This window comes from Cyprinodon tularosa, unplaced genomic scaffold, assembly GCF_016077235.1.
Source record: "Cyprinodon tularosa strain WSP-4 unplaced genomic scaffold, ASM1607723v1 ctg244, whole genome shotgun sequence".
Lineage (NCBI taxonomy): Eukaryota > Metazoa > Chordata > Actinopteri > Cyprinodontiformes > Cyprinodontidae > Cyprinodon > Cyprinodon tularosa.
In genome coordinates this window covers 119,317-145,658 of record NW_024038906.1, presented here as the reverse complement: position 1 = coordinate 145,658, position 26,342 = coordinate 119,317, and the positions used below count along the sequence as shown (strand labels likewise).

General features: G+C 38.5%; 1 protein-coding gene across 1 annotated transcript in view; it reads left to right on the top strand.

The window, feature by feature from the left end:
- The first annotated feature begins 605 nt into the window (after positions 1-605).
- The window catches only part of LOC119785233 (visinin-like protein 1), a 47,217-nt gene continuing 21,480 nt past the window's right edge, over positions 606-26,342 (top strand). The window contains exon 1 of the mRNA XM_038287739.1: positions 606-767. The gene's annotated coding sequence lies outside the window, so the exon portion shown is untranslated. The remainder of the gene's footprint in view (positions 768-26,342) is intronic.

Sequence of the window (26,342 nt, the reverse complement as noted above, 5' to 3'; positions counted from 1 at the left end):
TTATAATGAGATACTATCTCATGGTTTTGACTTACTATCTCATTATAATGAAATACTATCTCATGGTTTTGACTTACTATGTCATTATAATGAGATACTATCTCATTGTTTTGACTTACTATCTTATAATAATGAGATGGTAACTAAAAACAATGAGATAGTATCTCATTCTAATGTAATAATTTATTTTTTTTACTTTTTCTTTAACAGAGTGGCGGAAACGGCCTTCCATAGACCCCACTCTCCTCTAAATGGTGCCATTACTTATTTTCTCAGTGTCCCAAGGTCATTTTGCATAACTATTACTCCTTTGTTTAATATCATTCTCCGATATTACAGTATATTTTATTTTTCAAAAAACTGAGGTTTGAAACTATCCCGTCATTAGAAACAAAAGTATTTTTTTATTATTATTTTTCCGCACTGTTGCTTTCGCTCTCTCTCTTCTCTGTGGCACGCGCGCGGCCGGGCTACCGTCCTAATTGAAAGCTTCTCTGTCCAATCAGATGAAAGGAGCTCATCTCTGAGCAGCACAGCGGCCAACCAACGCGCAGCGGAGGCGGGGCTTATGTAAATGTGTTGGCAAGGGAGACCCAGCGGTTCATTCATCTTCTTCCACAGAGAGAGAGAGAGAAAGAGGTGAGTGAACTCAGGAGCTTGCTTTACATGAGGGACGAACTGTTTTGGAGGAAAATACTGCTGTGACATCAGGCTGGGAAGCACCGTCCTCTTCACAAGGAGCTGAATTTTCCTGCAGATATATCAGGGTAAGTAGAGGTCACCCCCTCTTCCTTTCCTCCTGTCTATTCTGCTTTCCTTTTATGATGATGTATAATGCGTAAAAATGTCCAAAATGAGCTTTTAATTGTTGCCTAGCAAAGTAAGCCATATAAAAGCTGTATTTTTTGTTTTTACTAAATAAGAATATTCTGCTATGACAATGTGCAGTGCATGAGTCAGTTGGTGTCTCAGCTGTACTTGTTGAGCAGGTGAGCTCAGTGTTTTCCTGGAGGGCACTTTGAACTGACATTTTGGTGAGCACATCTGCTTGCATTATCAAACCGGTGTACTGGAGAAGTGGTGACTCATTATTGTTTTTTTTTTTTGTTTTGCTGTATTTTTATTTTTATTTTGCATGGTTACATACTAATTAGCAGATGGAATGTCCTTCATGCTCTGAGAGAAATAAAAAAACAAACAGGAGGAGAACAGGAAAGCAATCTGAATCTAATCTGCTCACACAGAAGATAAATGTGATAAGAGCATGTAAATGGAGACATGAATGAGTTGCTGGTTATCTTAATATGATAGCTGCAGCAGGAGTCCGGTGTGGAAGTCTATGCTTGGAAGTCCTGCTCATTCTGTTTTATCTGGATTTCATGTGATAAGTCAGCACAAGGTTCAACACAAAAGAAAAAAATATGCTTTTGTTTTACTTTTCAGAAAGTGTGCATCCAAATTTCAGTAATATGCAGATCATGTTTTCCACTATTGAAACTAAACACACTTTCTCCCTCATATGTGTTGATACATATGGAAGCTGGCCTTCACCACTGGCTCAAAGATCTCAGAGCTTTATTACCTCTTACTTTTTTTTTTTTATATATATACTGTATATCTAAATTCAAACAGTCTGTCAGAATACATAGTTGTTGTCAGTACTGTCAAATTGTCATTGTTATGTTAAAGTAGCTTAGTCCTAACAGTGGGATGTTGTGTGTGCGACAACGGTGCTCCTATTCTCCTCTTTTAGTCTATGACGGCCTCTATTATATATACAGTAGTGACTGGATATATTTCAGTTATAACGAGAATATAAGTTGTTACATTCATGCAGATTTGGCACAGTTTCTACCGTAGTCAGTAAAATAACATGCTGCTGTCATTTTGCACATCTCTGATGTTGCTGCTATTTTCAAATATCCATTACTGTAAAAATGTCCATAGCTGGATATTGGTTATTTATTCTCCAGGTGCACAGTTTTTATAAAGTTAAAACACTTTTCAGTACAGGATTTCATTTGTTTGTTTTTAACTCTTCACTGTTATGTTATTCTTATACTTTTTTTTCCTATAATCTTTTTGCTGCTATAAACACCAGAATTTCCTCATTATGGGACAATAAAGGAATTTTCTATTCTATTCTATTCTATTCTATTCTATTCTATTCTATTCTATTCTATTCTATTCTATTCTATTCTATTCTATTCTATTCTATTCTATTCTATTCTAATGTAAGGGATAGAATGTTAATTATTTTCATTTAAGGGAGTGAGAAAGTAATCAGAAACAGTTTGGCTCAGACCCTTAATATTTTACATTAGTTTAAGCTTAAGCTTAATTGTTTAAGAATAACCATAAACAATTTGTATTATTCAATCAAACTTGTGATATAAGCTGCTTCCATTTTATCTGACAATCTATGTTTAAAATTATCTGCTTTAGATTAGGCAGAAAAACATGTACCAAAAATCTCATTCAGACCTGTTCTGGATGAGCTCTTTTGGCTTTTCTCGCCCCGTCCCCCTGAAAGCCACACCCTGACAACCCGCAACCATGACAACAGAGTTTTTGAAATAGCAACTAGGAGCTTTTTGACTATTGAGAAGCTGTAAAGGGTAAATTTCTCCACTGTGAGATTAATAAAGTAAATTATTGAATCAATCAATCAGTCATGCAATCATGCATTAGACAAACGCTGTAGCTTGACTAAGCTTATATCCCCTTATGACATCATAAGGGGAATGCTTTTCAAACAGATCCATTTGAGCATTTATTGATTAAGAAGTGGAGAAACGCAATTATGTAGGTGAAAGTTTTTTTTTCATTTGTGAAGCTCATATACAGGCTTCAGGACACATATGACTGTTGAGAAATGTTTATAATGTTAATTATATATAATATCAGTCATTTAGGCGGTTCTTTTTGTGAGATTAATCGATTACTGAATTAGTTGACAATTATTATAACAATCCTGCTCATGATTAATCCAATTAAATATTTTAGCTCTAATAGCTTGGTTTCACGTGACGTCACAGTGCTGCGTCACGAGCCCGCGAAACTCAGATGGAGGGCAGGAAGTGAAGTAGCTGAGGATCTGCCGTCTGAAATAATGCCTATGTTTTGTGTAGTTTACGGCTGCTCCAATCGTTCTAACCGAGAAAAGGAAAAGAGCTTTTACAGAGTACCAAAGATTGTCGTCCATAAAGGTGAAAATTGTAAAAAGCTCACAGAACAACGCCGAAAAAAATGGATTCTACGTCTGCGATCTGAAGGAGCAGAGTCTGCCAATGCCCGTGTCTGCAGTGACCACTTCGTCGGAGGTAAGCTATAACGTTATGTTAGCTAGCTAACTTTTTTTTGTGGTTGTGTTTATATAGCATAAGGTTATCGTTAAATGCTCATGTACTTAGTAATGATTAATAAGTTACCGGTAGTCTAATATGGACTTCATTGTGACTGTTTATGCTGTCCTAGCGCTTTGGGTGACGTTGAATCGGTAGACTGGGCTCCGACGGTCAACCCCGGTTATCAAAAAACTAAGCCCAAATCAGAAGCATCTCTTCAACGAGAGAAACATAAACAACTGTGAGGCTAGCCGCTACTGCTAACGCTAGCATCTTTTAACACATAAAACAATATAAGAACAAACACTAACCCTGGCGAAGACTAGACAATAATCGTTGTGGAGACGTTTGGTGCCGAGGTTGTGGACCCACCCGCTGACAAAGAAGTTATATGCCTTCATACATTTATAGGCCTTCATTTGCTGTTTGGTGTAATACGACGTCTGAAGGACCAGATAGTTCGTTATGTCGACGGCCTCCACTGTCGGCAAATCTTTAAGGTCCACCGAAAACTCCCTCATCTTCATGAGGTACGGGTCACGTCCAACATATCTGTATATCAACTCCTTGTATCTGTGTCTTGAAACAGGCTCTAACTCCATACAATACGGGCTCTTGGTAACGGTATCCTCCATGTTTACACTAACTTCATAGACTTCCTGCCCTCCATCTGAAATCGCGCCCCCTGGCCGCGTCATAATCGTCACGTGACTGAAACCCGGAACCATGTGTTTTCATCAGATACTGTAAGAGTAGCTTTCTGACAAAATGCTTAATATAATAGGTCAGTTAGAGGTGAAATAGGTGATATGCATAAAGAAAATATCTCATGTTCACTGACAGATTAGGCAGTGGGTGTATAATGGTTTAAGCAGTCACACTTGGATGCCCTGGAACCCAGATTAGAAAATACTAGGACATTTTACTAGAGATAGACTGTTCCATTAGGCGAAATGTTCTTACAGTATTTCAGTATTGGCCGATCAAAAGGGACTTTATCTGTTGATCTTTTCGTTTTGCATAAATCAGAGGACCGCGGCCCTGATCCGGACCCACCTGCTGGCTAATCCAGACCCAACCTGATTTAAAACATTTATAAATTACTGCATGTTGTCCGATCACAGTGTCTAATTTCACTTGCACCACTTCTCCTGTTAATACGGTAGAGCCCTCTGGAGCGTCCGGCACCAGGCTACATGTGATCCAAATGATCCAATGAGCTGCTGTCAGTCTGGGTTGCTGCTGCTGCTACTTTTAGACACAGCAGGCAAACCTGTGGCAAGCCGGGCGATGGGAAAGAAGGAGAAGATGATGAGAAAAAGAGAGCAGAGAAAGTGTGGACTGCTGGAAGAACTGTGGTGAACTGGTGAAAGAAAAGTGAAATGGTGCTCAAAGATGACCCTGCACATTCAGAGGATGTTTGGCTGAACCTGCTGCTGTGAAGCAGGATTATCCACCATGAACAGAATCAAAAATAAATATGTATCCAGGCTCAAAATGAGCTCCTTGATATGTGCTTTAGAATGGCTTAGTCTCCATTCAAACCCAGGTTTAAAGCCTTGCAGGGCAGCTTAAAGCTCACTGCTCTCATTAAACCATAAAAAAAAGAAAGAAAACGGAAAACAAGTTCAGATGTTTTATGAAATGTGTGAATCAGGAAATTGTTTAAATAGCAAACTTAATGATTGTTTTTCTCTACTTCACAAAACACTTTAAATTTTAAAATGGAAAAATTTTATCTTTTGTTTCAAATTTTTTTTATGTTTAATAAAAAATTCAATGTATAACATGGATGCATAAAAACCTCATTTTATTTAGGTGTTAAAATTCTGTTTAAAGTAACAGATTATAATAAAAAATGTCTCTGGACCTTTCCTGGTTGTTGATTTTCTTTATTCGGACCCCGCTGATTTTTAATTGGTTACCTCTGCCATAAAATATATGGTAGGCTTTCTCAAATAAACCCAGTGTAGCCCTGCTGGGTATCTCAACAGGAAAACAAAGGATTATCTAAACTCAGAATGATTTGTCTTCAAATGACCCCTCTTCTCTGGCCATTACAGTCCCAGACCTCCATTATATGGAAGTGGAGTCAAAGTTCCCTCATTATTTGTTGTCTTTTTTCAGGATGATTGGGTTATCTATGTCTTCATTGATAAGAATGATCAAACAAGTCACATTCCGCTACGCAAGCAGCAGCTCCAATGTTAACTCAAAAAGTCAGGTGAAAGAGACTATAGCTGACCGAGCAGCATGTTAGTGGACGGTATATCCACATGCTGTTCTCTGGAAAGTTGGAAAGACTTATTGATCCACATACTGTACAATAATATTGATGTAGATCAATATGTTAACTGCCACTTTATCTACAGCATCCATGTGTATATGAGAGAGAGATTTCATTAAATTCAATTCAGTTTATTTCTATAGCGCCAATTCACAACATGTCATCTCAAGGCACTTTGCAGTTCACCAGATCATACAGTCAAAATGAAGTTTTCTATCTGAGGAAAAACCAGTTGATTGCATTGACTCATTGACTCAAAGGCAATCCCTCACACTAAGCATGCTTGTAGCGACAGTGGAGAGGAAAATCTCCCTTTTAACAGGAAGAAACCTCCAGCCGAGGCTGACTGGGGTTCAAGGAGACAGAAGAGGAGATATAAAAAGGCAGCTGTAAAATGCGGCCCCGTCCAGGAAACAAAAAGACAGGCAGACGAGCTCCGAGCCAGCTCCCATGTCAGAGGATGAAGAGAGCTCATCCAGCCAGTCACAGTCAGAGAAACAGGACTACACTGGAAAACAGGCCGATCTCCAACATCTATAAACAAAGGTGTTGACGGCGGCAGCAAAGCTGATATTTCTCTCCAGGTTGGAGTCACAGCCAAACAGGAACAGAGGAGTTGCAGCTACTATGAGAAAAAGCAGAGAGATCATAAGGTTAGAGATTGAACTAACAGATTCTGCAGATTGGGGAATAGAGATAGAATGATGAAATGGGGGTCCCTATGTCCTCCAGCAGTCTAAGCCTATAGCAGCAGAACTATAGATAGCTCAGGATAACCTGAGCCACTCTAAATATAAGCTTTATCAAAAATGAAAGTTTTAAGCCTAGCCTTAAAAGTAGACAGGGTGTCTGCCTCACGGACTAAAACTGGTAGTTGGTTCCACAGGAGAGGAGCCTGATAACTTAAAGATCTGCCTCCCATTCTACTTTTAGAAATTCTAGGAACCACTAGTAAACCTGCAGGTTGACAGCGAAGTGCTCTGTTAGGAACATAAGGAACAATAAAATCTCTGATATTTAATTGTTAAACAGCCAAACATAAAGTAGCCTGTGGTATTTTAACACACACAGTGTTTTTGTTTCTTTTTTTCCTCTCCCCATGCTTCATTTCCATTTTGGTAATAAGCCATGTAGCCAGGTGTACCGTTCATCTGTCTCATGCATCACTGGCTCAGTGTGTGTGCACCTTTTCCGCTGTATGTCTTTGTGTTTGAAGCAGGGTTGCTTTCATGATGCATGCACACACACACACACACACACACACACACACACACACACACACACACACACACACACACACACACACACACACACACACACACACACACACACACACACACACACACACACACACACACACACCACTTGAGTGACTGATTGATTCATTTTTCTTACACGCTGTATTACCCAGGAAGAGAGATGATTGCATATAGAAATGTGTGTGTTGGGTGTAAACTAGCTGATTGTGGTTAAGCACCATAAAAGAGCCCAAAGTGGGGAAGAAGAAGGTGCGGGAGCCAGGAACCCTCAGGTCAAGACAGCAGATTGAGGAGTTAGAGCTTTTGGAAGAGATCCCTTTTACCTGTAAAATTGTGTTATTTAGCTTTAGAAGTTCTCGTAAGCTTTCATTGCCCAGCGCTGTGATATGACCCCTTCAGACAATGCATCATGTGGCTGCACTCATGTAGACACATTGGCTCCTCTTAGAATCAAAAAATCTTCCTGCTCTAGTTTTTTAAATATTTTAGAACTCAGGCACCTTTTTCTAACTCTGGTTGTAATCCTGTCATGATGGGCTTAAGGATCAGACCCACATGCAGAAACACACTCAGAAGCAAAGGGAAAAGTTAACAGATTTATTGTGGTTTACAAAAACACAGACTGAGAGATATACAGCTGTGTAACACTGTTTGACCTCAGCGGACTGGTGAACCAGAACCGGAAACTCTGACGGGGAGATCACAATGATCAGTTCAGGGACCGTAGGAAAAATGACTGAAGCTTGTAATTTGTAGGAGAGGCACTCATGTTTCAGGATCTCTTGGTTTATCTTTGGATCCAGTTTGTGGGGTCTTATCCAGAGATGAAAGAACTCGTTGGAGGGCGGACAGGCAGACTAACGTTGGGTCCAGAGGAGCAAAGGAGCGGACTGTCACCGGGTTTTCCAGAAGAGGACTTGAACGGATCATGTGGAGGTTTCCCTTTGCTCAATTGTGACTCAGTTTATCCTTCCAGGGGGGTAGAAGGTCCAGGTTTATCCAGTGGATCAGGAAGGCTTCCTGCCGGAGAACAAAGACAAAGCAAGCTTAGACTCAGAAAGACAAGGCTAAAGGTAGACTCAGCTAATCTCAGTTTGGCTAGAGTACCCAATACTGGCAAACACTCTGGCGTCGAGGTAGTGACAGCCCGCTGCTCAAATACTCCTCTGGTGATCACCCAACGAGCCGCAGGTGTGCAAGGAGGCCCAAACAAAGACAGGGCACCATCTAGTGGTGGAAAAAGAAAACACAAAAACAACCCACACAAACTGGATTCCTAACAAATCCCATTCAATAAATTTTTCAGTTCTGTTAAAGGAAAAATCCGGCCAGCAAGGAATAACCAATGGCTCATTATTTGTAGTAAAAAATAAAAACAACAATTTTCGTCACGATCACTGAGTCTGGGAGCGGCCATCTTTTCCCAAATATAGCAACATTTCACTCCTGACACCGTCTGGAGTCACGGTGCGGTAAGCCTAGCGCCATTTTCCCCTCTTTAATAGCAAAATCTATGGGAACCACTAGACACATCTGCAATCAACAAAAATTATTAAAGATTTCCAGAGGACTTTAGCATTGAAATTCACCAGAGCTATAGTTAAGCTAGCAATGCCCAAATGCATGGCAAATGAATGTTGTAATACATCGGTTAAAAGTGAGAACAATTTTTTTGATTCCTGATCCTCTACAGACGGGTTCGTCATTGGATTGCCAAGTTGAAGAGGGAGGATTTGCCATCGAACTTCTGGCCAGAGAAATAACACATAATATGTAGCCAGCATTTGGAAGAAGAATGTTTTCAAGATGACTTGGATAATAGCACATTTTGACAAACACCAGATACAGCACTGGGACTTGATCAACAGTCGATACCGCACCGTGACGTCACAAACTAGTAGGTGGCAGTAGTGTTCATTGACGAACATGGATGTCTCCAGTAAAGCACATTCAAATGAAAATTACTCTTAATTAAAAACATTTATCATTTATTGAACATTATGTAATAATGTCATACTTAAAGTACTTTCAGAAGATTGAATTCTGAATATGACCGGAGTTTTCCTTTAAGAGATAAGTGGGCGATATAAGAAAATCCTAACTGGTAAAAAGCAATCTTAATTAAGTCCTAGGATGCTTCTTAAAGCAATCATTTGCTGTCCTCTTTCTCTGTTCTACCCTTAGCCTCCTTCGCTCTGGCGTGCAGCTTGTCACCCACCATGTGGGTTGCTGTCAATACATGAAGTGAGCGACAGCACCCGAATGCTGTTGCAATCTTGTTTGGTGTGAATGTACCATTAAGGTTAAGATTGACTGTTTTTATTAAATAAAAGACAGATGGCTATAAAGGAATAAGCGAATGCTGTTGAAGATTCAAACACTGCACAGCTCCAAACTTCATGTGACCTTCAGATGTTCATAATCCTGATGAACTGACTGTGCAGACCATGTTTTGAGGTTTTCTTTCTCACTTAAAAATATATTCAAACTACTTTATAATCCACTGATCACAGCAAATATAGTGGAGCCGCTCTCTCCCATTGAAGAGAGGAGCAGCAAAAATATCAAACACCTGGCGTCCTCTTCCACAACATCTTCGTCCCCACTTTCCTCCTCTAGATAAAAAAATTTATGACAGAGTAGACTCATCCATGACCTCTGTCAGTAAACTCTCCTCCTCTTGCATGTTTCCTCTGTCCATAGCATTCCTTGATAGTGTTGTTTCTAAGTCACTAATTTAGTGCTACTTGGTCCCAATGGAATTTCCCATTGGGAACCTACTAGCATTAAGTTGCTAACTGGTTAGCAAGATGCTTCCGAGAAACCAGCTTCAATCAAACTTGCTTGCAAACCTTTCGCCACAACAATCCCGCCCCCATGATAGACGACCAATCACATTCACTTTATTCACTCGTGTAAAGTCGTGCACCACTTTGGAGCTATAGTTAGGGCAACTGCAGTAATCCTAACTAATCCTAGCCCGTCTGCAGCAGCCCTCTCTCTCTGCATAGCCGTGTGTGAAGGACCGCTGGCTATGATGCCGATGTTTTTGTTTTATTTGGCAAAATGTTCATTTGATTTATCTGACTGTGTTCATTATTATAGATCATTATGTAGATTTTTATTTCAACTATTGTGTATATTAGCTGAGACATATGAATCAAGATGTCGTGACCAAAAAAAAATTGATTGACAGATGACCGTTGATATATGATTGGCCGAATTTAGGTGTTCAGGCTGACGTATAACGAACTGGCCTACATAAGATAACGGAAAAAACCCCAGATTTTAAGACAGGATTTTCTAAATTTTGGGACAATATGGTCTGATAAAGAGTACATTTATATAGATGTTAGGGTTGTCACGATACTAAACTTTTCAACTCGATACCGATACTAAGGAAAATATTCGATACTCGATACCATTTTCGATACCACAAGGATAAAATTTAAACAGAAATATTTTGATTAATAATTAAAATACAATAAATAAATAAATACAATAAACAATAAGAACAACATTTTGAGGTTGTTTGCTGTGCACAGTATTTAGCAAGCTTGATAAAAAACTTACAAAATTAAAATTAAGTTTTCCTTACTTGGCTATGCTTTGCACACATAATAATGACACTAGCCAAACCAGTTAAGAAACAAAAATAATTCTCAGCAGCTGCAACTGTTACAAAAAAGTCTGAAACTGAAAAGTGCACAGAATTATTCGATCACACATTGTTCAGAAAGTGCATTTTCCCTATTCTGCACTTTAGATGAATGACTGTTTAGGTGCGACTGGTACTCGATACTTTTGAAAATGAGTATTGTATCCGGATACAACATTTCAGTATCGATACTTTTTTGAGTATCGATACTTTTGACAACCCTAATAGATGTTTAAGCCAGAATGATTTGACATTTAAATATGATTTCCCTGCGACTTTAAATTCATGTCCTTCCCTGCCCTCAGATCTTAACAAAAACAATAAAAAAATAAAATAAAATTAGACTTTTTTTGTCACCTTGCAATTGCTGCACTCAGTCTTTCTTAAAAGGCAGTGCTTTTCTTCAAGACTGACAATGATGTTTTTCTATTTTCTGCTACTTTAGTGCGCCATTGAAATGTAAAATAATAGCAAATGTAGGTAATAATATGTTGGGACTCCAAAGGGTGGTTGATCCTTTTACTTTATTTTTGGAGTTTTAAATTAAAGCATTTTCATGGATAACGACGGGCATGAAACCCTTTTGTGATCTATTAAACCTATATTATTCTAACTTCCCTTTTTTGTAAAAGCAAACAGAAGAAATCAACAGATCGAGGCTCTTTTTCCAGCCATAAATACAATTAAATCCTCATCTGTTTTCTCAATTTTATGATCCGTGATGTCAATTATCATGTTTTGAGCTTGTTGCACCATCACTTCCCTGGCAACTAGTGTGGCCAAAAAAATATCAATAGTCACATAATAATCGACACAAAAACTTTCGATCCATCTAGATATTCATTTGAGCTTAGGTCGATGGCAGCAGTGCCATCCACTCCAGCTGTTACACAACTTGGCACAGCTTGACTTCGGAGAAAAACACTCTGCTGCTTTTCTGTGTCAGCCCAACACATTAGCTGGTTTTGAATAACTGAATTGAAAGTATTCAGATATTTTGTTATTGTTCTATTCTACATTGAAGCTGTACACCAGATTCATTGATTTCAATGTCATTAATTTTAAAACCAAAAGTGCATTCTGCTCCCACGTATATATTTCAGAATCTCTTTCCTCAATTACTTCTATCATTCTACAAAGAGCACAATAAAAGCTAAACTTCTGTGTGCGTGAGGGTGAAATGTTTCAGATACAGCAAAAAAGACTGAATTTTTTCAGTTGATTAAAGCGGAGTTGGACGTTTGAAGCTGATTCAAAACTGGCAGTGAAAAGATTAATCATATGGCTATATTTCAATTAATTAAACAAAAACAATCATTCAATAAAAAGACAGCATAATTATTTCATTTTAATGCATTGAACCTTTTTTTTCAAAGGATCATTTCAAAGTATTTATAGGGTATGTACACTTCTTTGTGAAAGATTAGCTGAATATCTGAGAACTTTGCTCATTGCTTCACTCGTATGTCCATGATGGCTTATCGGTAAATGTATTTCAGGCAATATTCTTTGGCAAATTTTGATATTTGGAGCAACTAACTAACTACATTTTTCAAAAAAGTTTTAATACTATCTTGAGTAGGTGTTTAAACTGTAAAACTGATGTATGCACTGTAGTGCATCACTACAGGCATGTATGCACTAGATCAGCGGTCCCTAACCTTTTTTGCACCACGGACCGCTATATGTCAGACAATATTTTCAGGGACTGCCCGGGGTGGGGTTGGGGTGGGGGGGTAAATATGATCAAGTAAAATGATAAGATTGGCATAAAATCAAATACAAACTGCATAAAAATAAAACAACAAGCCGGTCCCATCTAGGCTTAATCTGAGAAAATGACAGACGAAGTGTGCTCCTGATGTCCAGTCTGTTCCGTAGCTTTGTTTTGGTCGCTGTAACCGCAGAATATCCCGCTTCACAAAGATAGGATGTTATAGATAGGATGAGTCTTGAACTGAATTAACCTGTGTCAAGAGGCACATATGCACCGACTGATGTAGTTAGGAGAGAGTATCGCAATTTTTTTATATTTTTCAAAATAAAACATCACTCAGACTCTGATCGTTGATAAATGATATATAAATATATATATATATATATATATATATATATATATATATATATATATATATGTATATATATATATATATATATATATATATATATATATATATATATATATATATATATATATATATATATATATATATATATATATATATATATATATATATATATAAGCAACTAAAATGTGGAAGTTAACATTTTTACTCAAGTGATATTAGCGTGTTTTAACATTTTCCGGTAAAAATACAGATCATATACAAACGTGTAAGTTACATAAATGGTTTATAAAGTACATACCTCTGTCCTTAGTTGTGACACCATCGGCACAGCTGTACTCTTTAATAAAGCTCTTCCTTTACAGGTTCGGAAATCATGCGCTGAAAAGTGTTCACTACAGACACGGAGAGAATCCACGTTAGCTGTCCTTAGATCTTTTCGTGGAGCTATTAGCCACAGTTTTAGCCTTTCAGGGTCCCGAAGAGGTAATTTGTGGAAAGTCACGGAATGGGTTTTTCCACACTTGCGCTTCATCTGATTGAAGCATCCAGGATAGGAACACACTCGAACCATCTTCTTAATTTCACGACCAAAATCACTAATCAACAACTTTTTCAAACTCTGAGAGAGACTGATCTCGTGCTCACCTGGCTCAGGGCAGAAAATAAACAGGTGAAAAGCGGAACTTTTTTTAATGGCGGTTGGCAAACAACTAAGCGGAACTTCTTCTTCTACGCTTGCATTATCGGCAGAGCAGACGCTGAATGCGCACTTTCATCTGGTTTGGTCTGGCGCGGTTTCCGTAGACTCGTGAACGCGCATGCGCGCCCTTTTAGGAAATCCTATACACTACTGTTTATGCTCTAAAAACATTCTAAATGACTTTGTTTCGAGTAAATTATGGACGCTACCCACTCAGGACACTTGGATTACATTGGACGAGCAGTATGGAGGAATATTGACACGTTTTTTGTGGACTTTTATGGACCTTTCTGTCTCGGGCGCCATAGACCTCCATTATTTGAATGTCAGCAGACAGCAAGAAGCCTCCCAGATCTCCAGATGCATTTGAGATATCAAAAAAGTACTACAGAGTTTTGTTCAGCATGGGGGTGAGTAGAAAATGAAGGCTAATCATGTTTTGGGTGTACTATTCCTTCAAGTTCAGTCGGAGAAATGAGGCTTATCTGTGCCATCACTGCCCTTTGATCTGCATTCAGTAAAGTTTATAAAATTGCCATGTCTTTTTTTATAATCTTTTTTTAATGTTTAAGCGCCATGTTTCAAAGAAAATGTTGCCATGTAGTTGGTGATTTAACGATATACAAACACATTTGTGAAATAGATTAGAATAAAGAAAAAAAGATGGTGCAATAATATCGCATATTGCAATATTTAGCCTCTTTGAATAATCGCAGGGGGAATTCCTCAACTGCGACAGCCCTACTAAGAAAGTGTGGACTGCTGGAAGAGCTGTGGTGAACTGGTGAAAGAAAAGTGAAATGGCGTGCTCAAAGTGGACTCTGCACATTTAGAGTATGTTAGGCTCAACCTGCTGCTGTGAAGCAGGATTCTCCACCATGAACAGAATCAAAAGTAAATATGGATCCAGGCTCAAAATGAGCTCCTTGATATGTGCTTTAGAATGACTTTGTCTCCATTCAAACCTAGGTTTAAAGCCTTGCAGGGCAGCATAAAGCCCTCTTCTCTCATTAAGTCAGAAAAAAAGAAAAAAAAAGAGAAAACAAACGGTCAGTTCAGGTGTTTTATAAAATATGTGAGTTTTATAAAGCACATTTTAGATTTTAAAATGGAAAAAAAAAAATCTTTTTTTTATAATTCAATGTGTAACATGGATGCATAAAGACCTGCATTTTATTTTAGTGTTAAATTCTGTTTAAAGTAACAAATTATAATTAAAAATATCTCCGGACCTTTACTTGTTGTTAATTTTTATTTTTTGGACCCCCTTGATTTCTAATTGGTTCCCCCTGATATAGAGCATGTCTGCCTCATATTTGCTCTGTGTGCGACCAAACTTAGCCGGTTTGAATGGTGCTTTGCTGATTTTAGAGGACATCAGCCGGACTTTTCTTTTTATGCCAATCCTTTCACCACCCATATCTGCACTGCACTCTAACACCTTCAGATAGAGTTAACTGAGCGACAGTGGTCTGAGAGCAAAGTTCCAGGATGCAGCAATCCAGGACTGTAACCTCCCTCGCTACCCCTGGTCTGATGCCACAGCTTCGGCTTCATGCTGCCTATATTCTGCCCATGTTTGGGAGCACCTATCCGTTTGAAGAGATGTTTTCCATATTGAATCTAAAAAAAAAATACAACAAGGAAAAAAACAAGCACAGATCATGCCTGACAGATTAGGACCTCCATGCCGTTCTACAGATTGCCTCTGGACCTAAAACCAGACCTGGATAAACTGGTAATAGGAAAACTGTGTCAGACATCTGCTCAGAAAGAGAAAACCCTTAGGTAAGCATTTTTAAAAACCTAATCAGAAAATGTTAAAGTGTCATTACACTAAGAAGCCAAATAGTTCAACTGAAGTTGATCTAATTAATGATTGCTCTTGCTTTTATTTGTCTTTGTAATTTCCAGAACATGATCAAAGATGATAGAAAGAGGATCCACTTGGTGTGTTCAAGGACAGGCTGCATCTCCTCATATATTTCACAAATATAGCTGTGAACTGAGTCTTTAACTTTATTTTGATATTTCTAGTTAATTGCATAGTTATTTATACATATAGCTGCAGTTGCAATGTGTTTAATGTTTCTGCAGACAGATGTTTACTGCAGTCAAAGCATCTCATCGGTCGGATTCAAGGCTGTAGCAGCCGATGTTGGTCAAATGTTTTGATCAGAGTTTATATTTAAACTTGTGTTTGATGTTGTTTTTTTATTCAAGTGAATAATTTGATTGATTTACATAGGTTTTATAATATGACAAATTAAAATGGTTTCTATTATAAGAGAGCAACAAGCAAACATATTTTTTCTACCTAACTTTCATGTTTTAACTTGAATAAGTAATAAATTCAGAGATATTTAACATTTATTTTACATTACATTTGGTTATATTTAACTCCTTTCATGGCCCTTTGAATATAGCCTTTATGTCGATGTGGTAGTTATTATCCCTTGGTGTAAATTTTATTTTTTTGTTTTTTTTGGCCAGTCTGGGGTTAAGGGTCTTGCTCAGGGAGCCAGAGTGGCAGTCCGTGGGAGTCGGTGAACCTCTGAGACCCAAGCGCAGTGCTCTAACCACTAGGTCACCACTCCACTAACAGTGAGGCTCCTCGTCTGGGAATCAAACCTTGGTCTCCTGCGGACAGGCGGGAATACTCCCCACTATGCTAACAAGGACTCTTTATTTTAGATATATAAGTAAATCTTGCATCTATTTATTTTATTTGAAATTCATATTCATGTATTTAATTATATATTTTTGCCTTTCATTTTCCTCAGGGATCACAATAATTGTGAAAAACCATCTAGAGAGAGTTGATTAGACTTTCTTTTTACATTCCCTCCTGCAATTTTTTCCACAAATTGAAATGTCTTTAAATCCACATTAACATGAATTCGACACACTGTAGTAAACAGATAAATGGAGGCAGAAGATGTCTTTCAGTCATCAATGCACACATTCAGCGACACACAGGAGCTCTTTCATGCTGGGCACCGTTTCATTCACAACACCTGTCCCATCAACCAGGAATCCGAATCAGAAATACTTTAATAATCCCAGGGAGAAATTACTTTTGCTACTTTACTCCATCTGTAACAGAGTGACTATAGGACCAGTTTGATTTAACACAATTTGATACAATATATATATACAATTAGGGGGTCCCTGCTCCATCTCGTCGTCAGTCTGGGGGTCCTTGGCCTGGAAAACGTACAAGACCCCTGCTCTAGTTTATTACTCTCTGCATTAGGGCTGATATATATATTTTATTCATCAAATAATAAAAGGTTTCTTAAAGACAATGTCATAAAGAATTTTAACCGGTTGGAGCTAAAGCACCTCGAGGACCTCTGGATGGTGAATACTGACGACAAAAAAGCAAAAATGTTTATATATTTTTAACATGTCATGGTCTTGGTTCTGTTGTTCTTTACTTTGCTCCTTGTTTTCTAGTTTTATTGGTTTAATTCCAGTTTTGTTGTAATTTCTAGATTTATATTAGTTCTCATGTTTTTCTGTTGTCCTCTGTTGCCTTCTTGTGTGTGTATGTTCCTTTCCCCTTGGCTCCCTCGTTGTCTCCTCTCACACCTGCTCCTTGTCAGCTCGTTAACCCTGCCTTTCTCTCAGTCAGCTATATATGCTCTCCCTCTGCTCTCACTCTTTGTTGGTTCCTTTTCTTTGCTGTCCTCCCATGCTGTTGTCCACTTACCTCGTCTCTCCCTGGCTCCTCGTGTTTGGTTTCCCCAGATGTCTCTATAGTTCTGGTTTGCTTTTGATTATTATTTGGATTTTTGCATTCCTGCCTTTGTTAACTGTTTTGCCCCATTAAACTGCTAGAAATCTCCTCTGCCTCTCTGCCTCTGCATTTGGGTCCTCCAAACCACAACCAAACCCTGACATAACATCTTTGTTATAAATACTTCTCTGTGTAGTTTGCTCTTTCAGGTAATGGCATCTTTTACAGTCTGCATACTCAAGTTAACCAATAATTGTTTACTCAATTAGTAGACAAATATTGAAGTTATTTATTAGTCATATTTATTCAATTAAGTGTTACATCGTCCCCTGCAGTATTTTATAGACTTATGTACTGTAGATGCAATCATGTAAGAGATGCACTGGGAGGCTTTTATATGACTCTTAAAGTTAAACAATAAGAAATGTGTTTTATATATGATAAATGATAGCATTGGGTACGTTGATATTAAAGGCGGTTCTGTAATCTGAAAATGCTCTTAACCTTCAGTGAATAATGTTCTTATACTTAGCCTCTATTAATCTGCTGATAGGAAAATGTTTTCCCTGATGTACTAAAAGTATAATGACTTCATTTTCTAAATTTATGTAATTGAATCATCTGTGCTCTCTAACCTGTTAAAACTCAGAAAATTGGTTCATTTTGTTAGCATGTAGTGAAATAATGGTTCAAATAAGTTCTACTGCACGTTGTTTTTAGAAATGCATGCTCTACGATGCATTATAGCACCAAATTAAATTCAGATGAGCTGGATTTAGGTAACTCTGTATAACCTTTGCTCCCAGGTTTTTAGTCTTTTAATGTTTTCCACTGCTGTAGCTTCCTACTTACCTCATAAATACAGTAAATTACAGTTTTATTATAAATAAAACAAACCACCAAGGGTGCAGTTTGCACTCTTTATATAGTGAAATAGAAAAAGGATAGAAAATGTTGTTTTAAGTGTATACAAAGGTGATCGATTGGCGTTCAGGATACATGTTTGAGCAGAACAGCAGCAGAGACGGTTTTCCTCTTAATTCGTCATGAATCTGTTTAGCTTTCTCTCTGATCCATTTTATGGTAAATGGCCTGTACTTATATAAGTCAGAGGACATGACCAAAGCGCTTGACACTACATTCAGTCATTCACGCACACACTGATTGTGTACATTGTAGCCACAGCTGCCCAGGGGCTCACTGACAGAAGCGAGGCATCGGGCTCTCTGACCACCATCAGTAGGCAATGCAGGTAAAGTGTCTTGGCCAAAGACACAATGACTCTGAAAGCCAGAACCCGGGCTTGAACTGACTACCCTCTGGTTGCAGGGCAAACTCCTTCAACAGATGCCACTGTCGTTTTATGGATTATGCATTGAGAAACTATTCATTCACTGATTAAGTTGTAAAGTTACTTTCCCTATAGTCATCATTATCTTTCGATCCAGCCTCACTCTCTGCCAGGTGGAGGTTTGGCTGCAGGTCTGTTGCAACCCCTTTTACATTGAGACATTTTGTCTGTAAGTTCACCAAGCTGGAAAAAAGAACAATCTTTTAGCTTATTGTTTATTGACCTATTAATAATAAGGCCCTCTTTACCTCATCAGGATATCTTTTGGATCTTCTTTGTTTTACCATCTGTTTCACAAACCCACGCACAAACACAGTACTTCCCAGGGTAGTAGACAGCAGACCTGGTACAGTATCGGACTAGTATGTTATTGATTGTCCTCATATCACATCTGTTGTACTTTTTCCACTCTGAAGAGATGACACAAACGGTCTCTGGCTCTGTGTGGGACGCCCAGCTTCTCTTTTTGTGCTCTCTGTTTCTCTCCAACTCAACCAAAGATTTGCAAGCCAGTTATATCCTTATCAACAAACACGTTTCGCTCCGTCTGGGACATCATTCAGTGCATAAGTCCATGTTGGTATGTTCAACTTTCTCTCCTTCTTGTTTGAAATTAGTAAGTCTACCTAGATCAGTGGTTCTCAAACTTTTTCTTGCTGGCCATCCCTTTAGTTTTTCTTAGTCTACCAAGTTACTCCCAACCCCTCTCTGTCTGACCAATTTCTTTTTAACAGAACAAAGAAAAGTAAACTGACGCAGTTATTATACTAATATTGTCTATATTTGTATAAAAACTAATGCAGTTATGTAAACTAGAATATCCTTTAGCTCTTTAGTGAAGCAGAGTGAGGCAATGGTGGCAAATTTAGAGAGGTGATTAACGCGATTTGGCGAATTTGGCTTAATTATCCTGAATAATTCGCCCTGTGCACATGTGGTTTCCTCAGCTCTTCCACATCTGAACATAGGAACAGGCTTTCTTAACATCTTCTTCCTCAAAAGGATAACCTGTTGATGCTTAACTGTCCTCTGAAAAGAAAAAGAGAATAATACAGTTCGGGTAATAGTTGTGGTGCAACATATGGCTAACGTGAAAAAATAAAAGTCCAAACGGAGCGCGCTGAAGCCAGCATCGTATTACTGCTTCTTATTAGAAGTTAAATTTAAAAAATTGTGGATACTACTTTCTAAACCTACAGTATGTGCTGAAGGAGCCAAAGAAGTAATGGATGTACATTCTACGTTTATTTCTAAAAGTAGTAGAATGGGTTTCAGAAGTTTTAGTTATCAGGCTTCTCTCCTATGTAACCAACTACCAGTTTCAGTCTGTGAAGCAGACACCCTGTCTACTTTGAAGGCAAGGCTTAAAATTTCACTTCTGAAAAAGCTTATAGTTAGAGCGGCTCAGGTTATCCTCGGCTATCTCTATCGTTATGCTGCTATAGGCTTAGACTGCTGGAGGACATAGGGATCCCTTTTCATTATTCTGCTTCATTCTATCTCTATTCTCCCACTGCAGTATTTGTTAGTTCAATCTCTAACTCTGATTTTTCTTATTATAGTACAGTAGCTTCATCTGCTCTGTTCCTGTTTGGCTGTGACGCCATCCTGGAGAAAAATATCAGCTGTGCTGCTGCTATCAACACATTTCTTTGTTGATGTTGGAGGTCGGTCTGTTTTTCAGTGTAGTCCTGTTTCTCTGACTGGCACTGCCTGTATGTGCTCTCTTTCATACCCTGACATGGGACCTGGCTTGGAGCTCATCTGTCTGGCTGTGTGTTTCCTGGATGAGGCCGCCTGTGGAGCTGGTTAACAGTAGCCTTTTGTGTCCCTGCTTTGTTCTGTATCTCTCCTTCAGTCTCCTTGAACCTCAGTCGGCCTCGGAAGATTGTAGCTCACACTGAGCCTGCTTCTGCTGGAGGTTTCTTCCTGTTAAAAGGGAGTTTTTCCCTCTCCACTTTGACCACAATCAAGTTTGGTGTGAGGGATTTGCTCCGAAGAAGCAGCTATTCTGCAGAGCCAGGTGTTTACCAGTGTTGCTGCTGTGGAACCTCTTTTTGATGGTCGAAATATTTGCAACCTGTTTGAAAACACGTTTGAGAACCGGAATGGGCTCTGAACCGTGTTGGTTGAAAAGCCCTATAAGGGAGTGCCAACCCACCCTGCAGAGGAAGCTATTTTTCCGACGCTTTTCGCTGGATCTTTTTCTTTTGACCAAAAGATCTAGATCAGTGTTTCTCAATTAGGATCCTCAAGTAACACTGCCCTTTGAGTTTTGGATTTCTCCTGTCTGCCCCATAAAAATAAGAATGGCACCCCGGAGGGGAGAGATACAATTGAATATTCCTTCTTTAAGTTGGTAACAAAAGACAATTTCAGTGTAAACAAGCAAATAATATTCCATTAAAAAGGGAAAGTATTCTTTACAAACAACCCATTAAAATTGGCAAATTGCACAGTAATTCTTACATCCAACTTAAACAAAAGGACACACACATATAAGATCAACCTTTATGGACATATTATATAAAGCATCTGAGTCTTGGCTTTAGCAAAGGCAACAACAATGTCCTCCATATCCAAAGACCAGCGACCATCAATCCCGGCTGACGAAAGTCCCAGTCCTGTGAGCCTCTCGTGGCCCATGGAGGACCACATGTAAGTTTGTGTCAGCTTCAAAGCTGAAAAGCTCCTCTCGGCTGAGGCCACTGACTCAGGCAGAGTCAGGAGTAGACGGAAGACTCCTTAAATTACTGCTCAGTTCCAAAAGGTTCTCATTGTATTTTGCCAGGAAGGTAGACAATGCTTCCAGGTTCTCTGGTAACTGGTATTATGCTACCTTCACACAGTAATTTCCAGCCTCCCATCTCGTTGCTGACAAAGGTTTAAGGGGAGCTATTTTACATGTTGCCTTAAATCTGCCCACTGCTGTACAGAGGAGCTGAATAAGTTGTATTCTTTGCAACACATCAAAGAAGTGATGAACAGCACAGAAGTCTTGGCAGCATCTGCCACAACCAGATTAAGTGTAGTGACTTCTGCATGGAATGCACATTACTTTAGTATTCATTTGCAAAATTTTTGCCTGAACACTCTGTTTTTGTCCCGTTGTATTGCTGCCATTGTCCTAAGACTCACTGCGGCAGTCAGAAATGCTAAGGCACTTCTTCAAATGGTCAGGCAGGACTTCAGCCAGGCAATTACAAGATGGGTCTTCAACATCTATAAATCCAACGAAATGTTTTGCAATAGACACGGAGGGTTCACGAGTGACTATTCTCAAAACAATGGAAAGCTGTTCCTTATAGCTGACATCAGTAGTGCAATCCATAATGATAGAGTAGTACTTTGCTCTGCGTACTCTTCACACAATCTCTTCAAGAATTTTATATCCAATTATTGCAATCACTTCATTGTGAATGTTCCACATAAGTAATGCACTTTCATTGCTTGTTTATGTACCCCTCTTATGCTAAATCAGTTCAACTTGTGCCAGAAAATTCCCATTGTGTGGGAATGCTCATTCTCAATCTGCTTCAAGTCCTGCTGTCTTTGATCTATAGTTGTTTTGGTTTTCATTCAGATAATGCCAGTTTGTGGTATTGTCCCAATGGCCCTTTGAAGATTCATGTTCGTGTAAGTACTGAGCTTGACTCTACTATGTACAGAATCCATTGTTGCTTAACGCATTGTCACACTTCCCAAAAACAGTGCAAGAGAAACAGAACATGGAGTCTGTGCTAATAGAGTATACTAGCCATGAATTAAGAATTTTATCACCATTTTTCTAGTTTCTATAATAGTCTTTTGTGAGTATTTGTTGTGGAGTCTCAGAATTTTAGGGAAATCAATGTCTGTGCCTTGCACTGGTATTTCTTTTTTTTGTTGAGCAATTTCTCAGCTTACACTATCTTTAAGGGCATGTGGCCAAACCCCAGGGTTATCTTCTATAATTGAAAAGCTTGTGGTAAGAAGGTAAAGTTGGAGCTGTGAAGTGGTGCAAGCTCAGTTTCTGTTTTTGACATGGTACCACTGGAGGCTTCCTCTTTCTTTTCTTATTTTTCCTTGTTGTTATCCTTATCTTGTACAATAAGCCATTATAATAACTTTGTCAGTGTTTGGTTGTGGTTTGAGGACCAAATGCAGAGGCAGGGAGGTAGAGATAAGTTCTTGCAGTTTTAATGAAATAATCACCGTTAACAGAAGCAGGAATCCAAAAATCCAACTTAAAATGTCAAACTAACCAGAACTTCTATAAAGGAGCTTAGGGAAAGGAGACCAACACAAGAGGGCAACAGAGGGCAACAAAGAAAAGTCTAAGAACTCAAATACATCCAAAAACACAACAAAATAAGAATTAAACCAATAAAACTAGAACACAAAGAAAACTAAACAGAACCAAGACCATAACAAATTTTGGACATTGAGGACCAATGTCAATGTTTTATATTGACCATGTTAATTGAGGTCGAGGATGCAGTTTGGAAATGAAGACTCTATTCCCCAAGTAATGCAACGCCTCTCTTCTCTCCAATCCAGTAAGACAAGATCCCCCCCCCCCCCCCCCCCCACAGTCTCTTGAGGACAAAACAACTATCTCCACCTTTGTCTTTATCTTTTTCGTGAGGCTTACACTACCCTTTTGAAGCCATGCCAAGAGCGTCCCAGCATGCTAACCGAGATAACGTTTGAGTGTAAATGGAACTGGATCGTGCCAGACACAAGCGAACCGCTCTTAATCTAGTACTAGTTCAACAGTAGGGCTCGGCGCGGTTCATTGTGGCTCAGTTCTCTGACAACGAGTGCAGGAGCAGACCAGGTTATCTCCTTACAGTCAGATTACAGTAGTTGGCACTAATGCACATCAGTAAGTTGCTTGCCAACCACCATAAAACAGAAAAAAGAAGAACTGTAAACAACAATCGAAATCTTCTCAACTCTACATTTTATAAAATGCCTTCAAATGAGCGCGGTGCGACCAAAGGTGGCCTTCTTCGCCTGACTCTCCTCAAACAACCAAATATCACAATTATAACCAAACATAACGTCCTGAATGTTTGACTTGCTTGATTCCCTCCTTCAATCCTAGCAGTAGTAATGTAGATCATCACTACGAGGCGAGGAACTGTGCTAGCGTGATGGCTAAATGGTCGCAAGCAACCAAGTTTGGCACAGTTAACTGATCCAAGCTCGATCCGAACTCGGCAGGGATTTTTTTCAGAAGGGTAGTGTGAATGGGGCATTTGCATGTAAAACAGACACCCTGATGCTCAAAATGAATTTGGTGTAAAGGCACCGTAAGAAGGTTTAGCGACAAATATTGTAGAACTGAAAAAAACTAACATGAAACTGTGAAAAAACAAAACTAACTTGCACAATAAAATGTAAATAGCACCCCATAGACCCAGTTTGTTCTGTTTTTCTGAAGAAAATGTTTTTTTTGGGGGGGCGTGAGTTACACTTTTAAGTCCCAGTGTTCCTTAAAGAATTTTCCAGCACATATTGTTTAGATAAATAATTAAATGCTACATTTATTTTTTTGTGTGCCTAAAATGGGTTTTAGTTATTTTATATGATAAGCTAGCTAGAAAAGACAGAAGCGTTAAAGGTGCTAGTATAGGCTAGAAATGTAGCAAGTTTCCCATTATGGCATTACTATAGGAAGAAGCAGATTTAGGGAATTTGGGGCCCTAGGCAAAGGCAGTTATGGGGCCCTCTAAATTGAGAAGACAACACACAAGACAGACCCATTATACAGAAACAGAAATTTTAGTAGAATAGACAAACATTATTTGTTCTATATTTTGTCCCTGTCTTCTTGTCACTTTTCTTTTTGTTTTCCTCTCTGTTTTCTTTTTTCCCTTTTTCTTTTCATATTGACAATGTGCTCAACTGACATTTCATGTCTCAAAGAGAATGAAAGATTTTTCCAATCACTACTTAGATGATTGCTCCTTCCTGTGTTTCAAAACAGGGGAAGCCAAAAATAAAAAAACCTGTCCTGCTTTTCACCGTTGACAAGCCCTGATCTGCTTATCTGTTCTCCATTTTTCATTTGGATGAAATAATAGCTGCATGAATCATGACAGCAGACAATTTAGAGGAGAGCAGGAGGCGGGGTTACCAATCTACTCGCTCTGGAGGGCAGAGTTTGGTGCTTTTATATATTGTCACCAAAAAGAGCATTTTAGCAAAATTATTTCTATTAAAAACATAATTAATGTGCACAAATAAGTAATAGTTGTATTAATCATACATGTAAAAGGAGTTTTATGGGCCCCCAGGAACTTGGGGCCAAAGGCAACTGCCTATTTTTGCCTAATGGTAAATCCTCCCCTGACTTTAGCTGAATCCTCATGTATTAACATCTTGCTTTGATCAGAGACTGCACTTAAACTGTTGCACCAACAGAAGATAATGTCTTAGTTTCTAATTCTCCCCTCTTGCTTAAATAATTCACAATCTGTCCCTCAAACATATTTTAGCATCTCGCCCCATCGGCACAGCTTCTGACAAGCTGGCCTGGCAAACAAATTCATAGTGACACGCATGAACTCTTCCCACACATTTACAGATCAGCCTTTCCTCAAGTGCCTTTACTTTTAGTGCGGAATAAACAGGTGTTAAGTTTCCCTCACACTCAATAGCAGCAGTATGTTTCTGCTCTCCTTGACAGAAAACCTTTTTATCTCTTTAAATTTCACCCTATCCTTATCTTTTCCTCAGTTCAACTAGTAATTTGTATCGTTGTCTAAATTTTAAAAAGCTTGCGTTGTAACGTGTTTGACATGTCATGTTAAAGACGTCATCACACAGCATGCTGTCCATTCAATCGTTGACTTTGTTAAGCAGAGTTTCCATGACTCTGCCTTTGATCTAAAATATAAAGCATGTAATATGGAGGTGCATTTATTTTTATGTCCATTTTTTAAAGTGTCAGCTATGTTAGAACATTTTTTAACTTGAGATGTGTTCATCTTTGTTGTATGCAAATTAAAAATTCAGAAAACAGGAGAAATCATTGATTATTAAGTAATTGATTGATTTAATTATTGCAGATGCAAGACTGAAAGAAAGGTACGAATGAATTACTTTGGATAACTGGTTGAATTTCCATTGCAGGGGTAATTTCATGAGTTTTTTTTTGTAGACTCTTTTTGGCATGACTTCATGTCACACCTTCCCCTTTTTGTTTCTGCACTGCTAAAAATTGAAATCTAAATAATTTATTTTTTCTTAAAATAAGTGCATTTTTCTTGAACTGAGAAGGAAGTGAAACACTTTGCCAATGGAATAAGACAATTGCATTTGTCTTGATTCAAGTGCATATTTTCTAAATATCTTGTTTTAAGAGTAAAAAAAACTCATTACATTTGCAGATCATCTTATTTACCTGCTCAAATGAAGGGTAAATACACGTACATTTTTTACATGTTTCTAGATTGTTTTTGCAGTGTGATAAGCTTCAGCTCCTCCAGGGCAGCCATAACGATACAGTGAGGAAGGCTGTTCATCTTGGTTGTCAAAGCTTCAACTCAACTCCCCGATGAGATTGGATGGTTATCTCTGCATAAACTTTGACACCAGAGAGTCATGCCTCAAGAAGATGAGCTGTGAGAGAGTCGATAATTTAACTGGGGAATGGTTTTAGGGGATTAACAAGTTGCCTGTTGTGTTAATGTGAGTCATTCTTCTGGGTGCATTTCCAAAGCGTTTGCATGTCAATATACTGGATTTTATTTCCTTAAAACTCTTATCGCCTTTTATCTCTACAAACAGAGAGAAAGATCATACCTCACTAACTTAGATGTATTGGGGCTGTATGAGAAAACATTTATTTTTGGTGTGTAATATTAACATGTAGTATGCGATAATGTTTATGAATAAATAATTATTTTGTTTGTATTAGGAGAGTAAACAAATAATCGA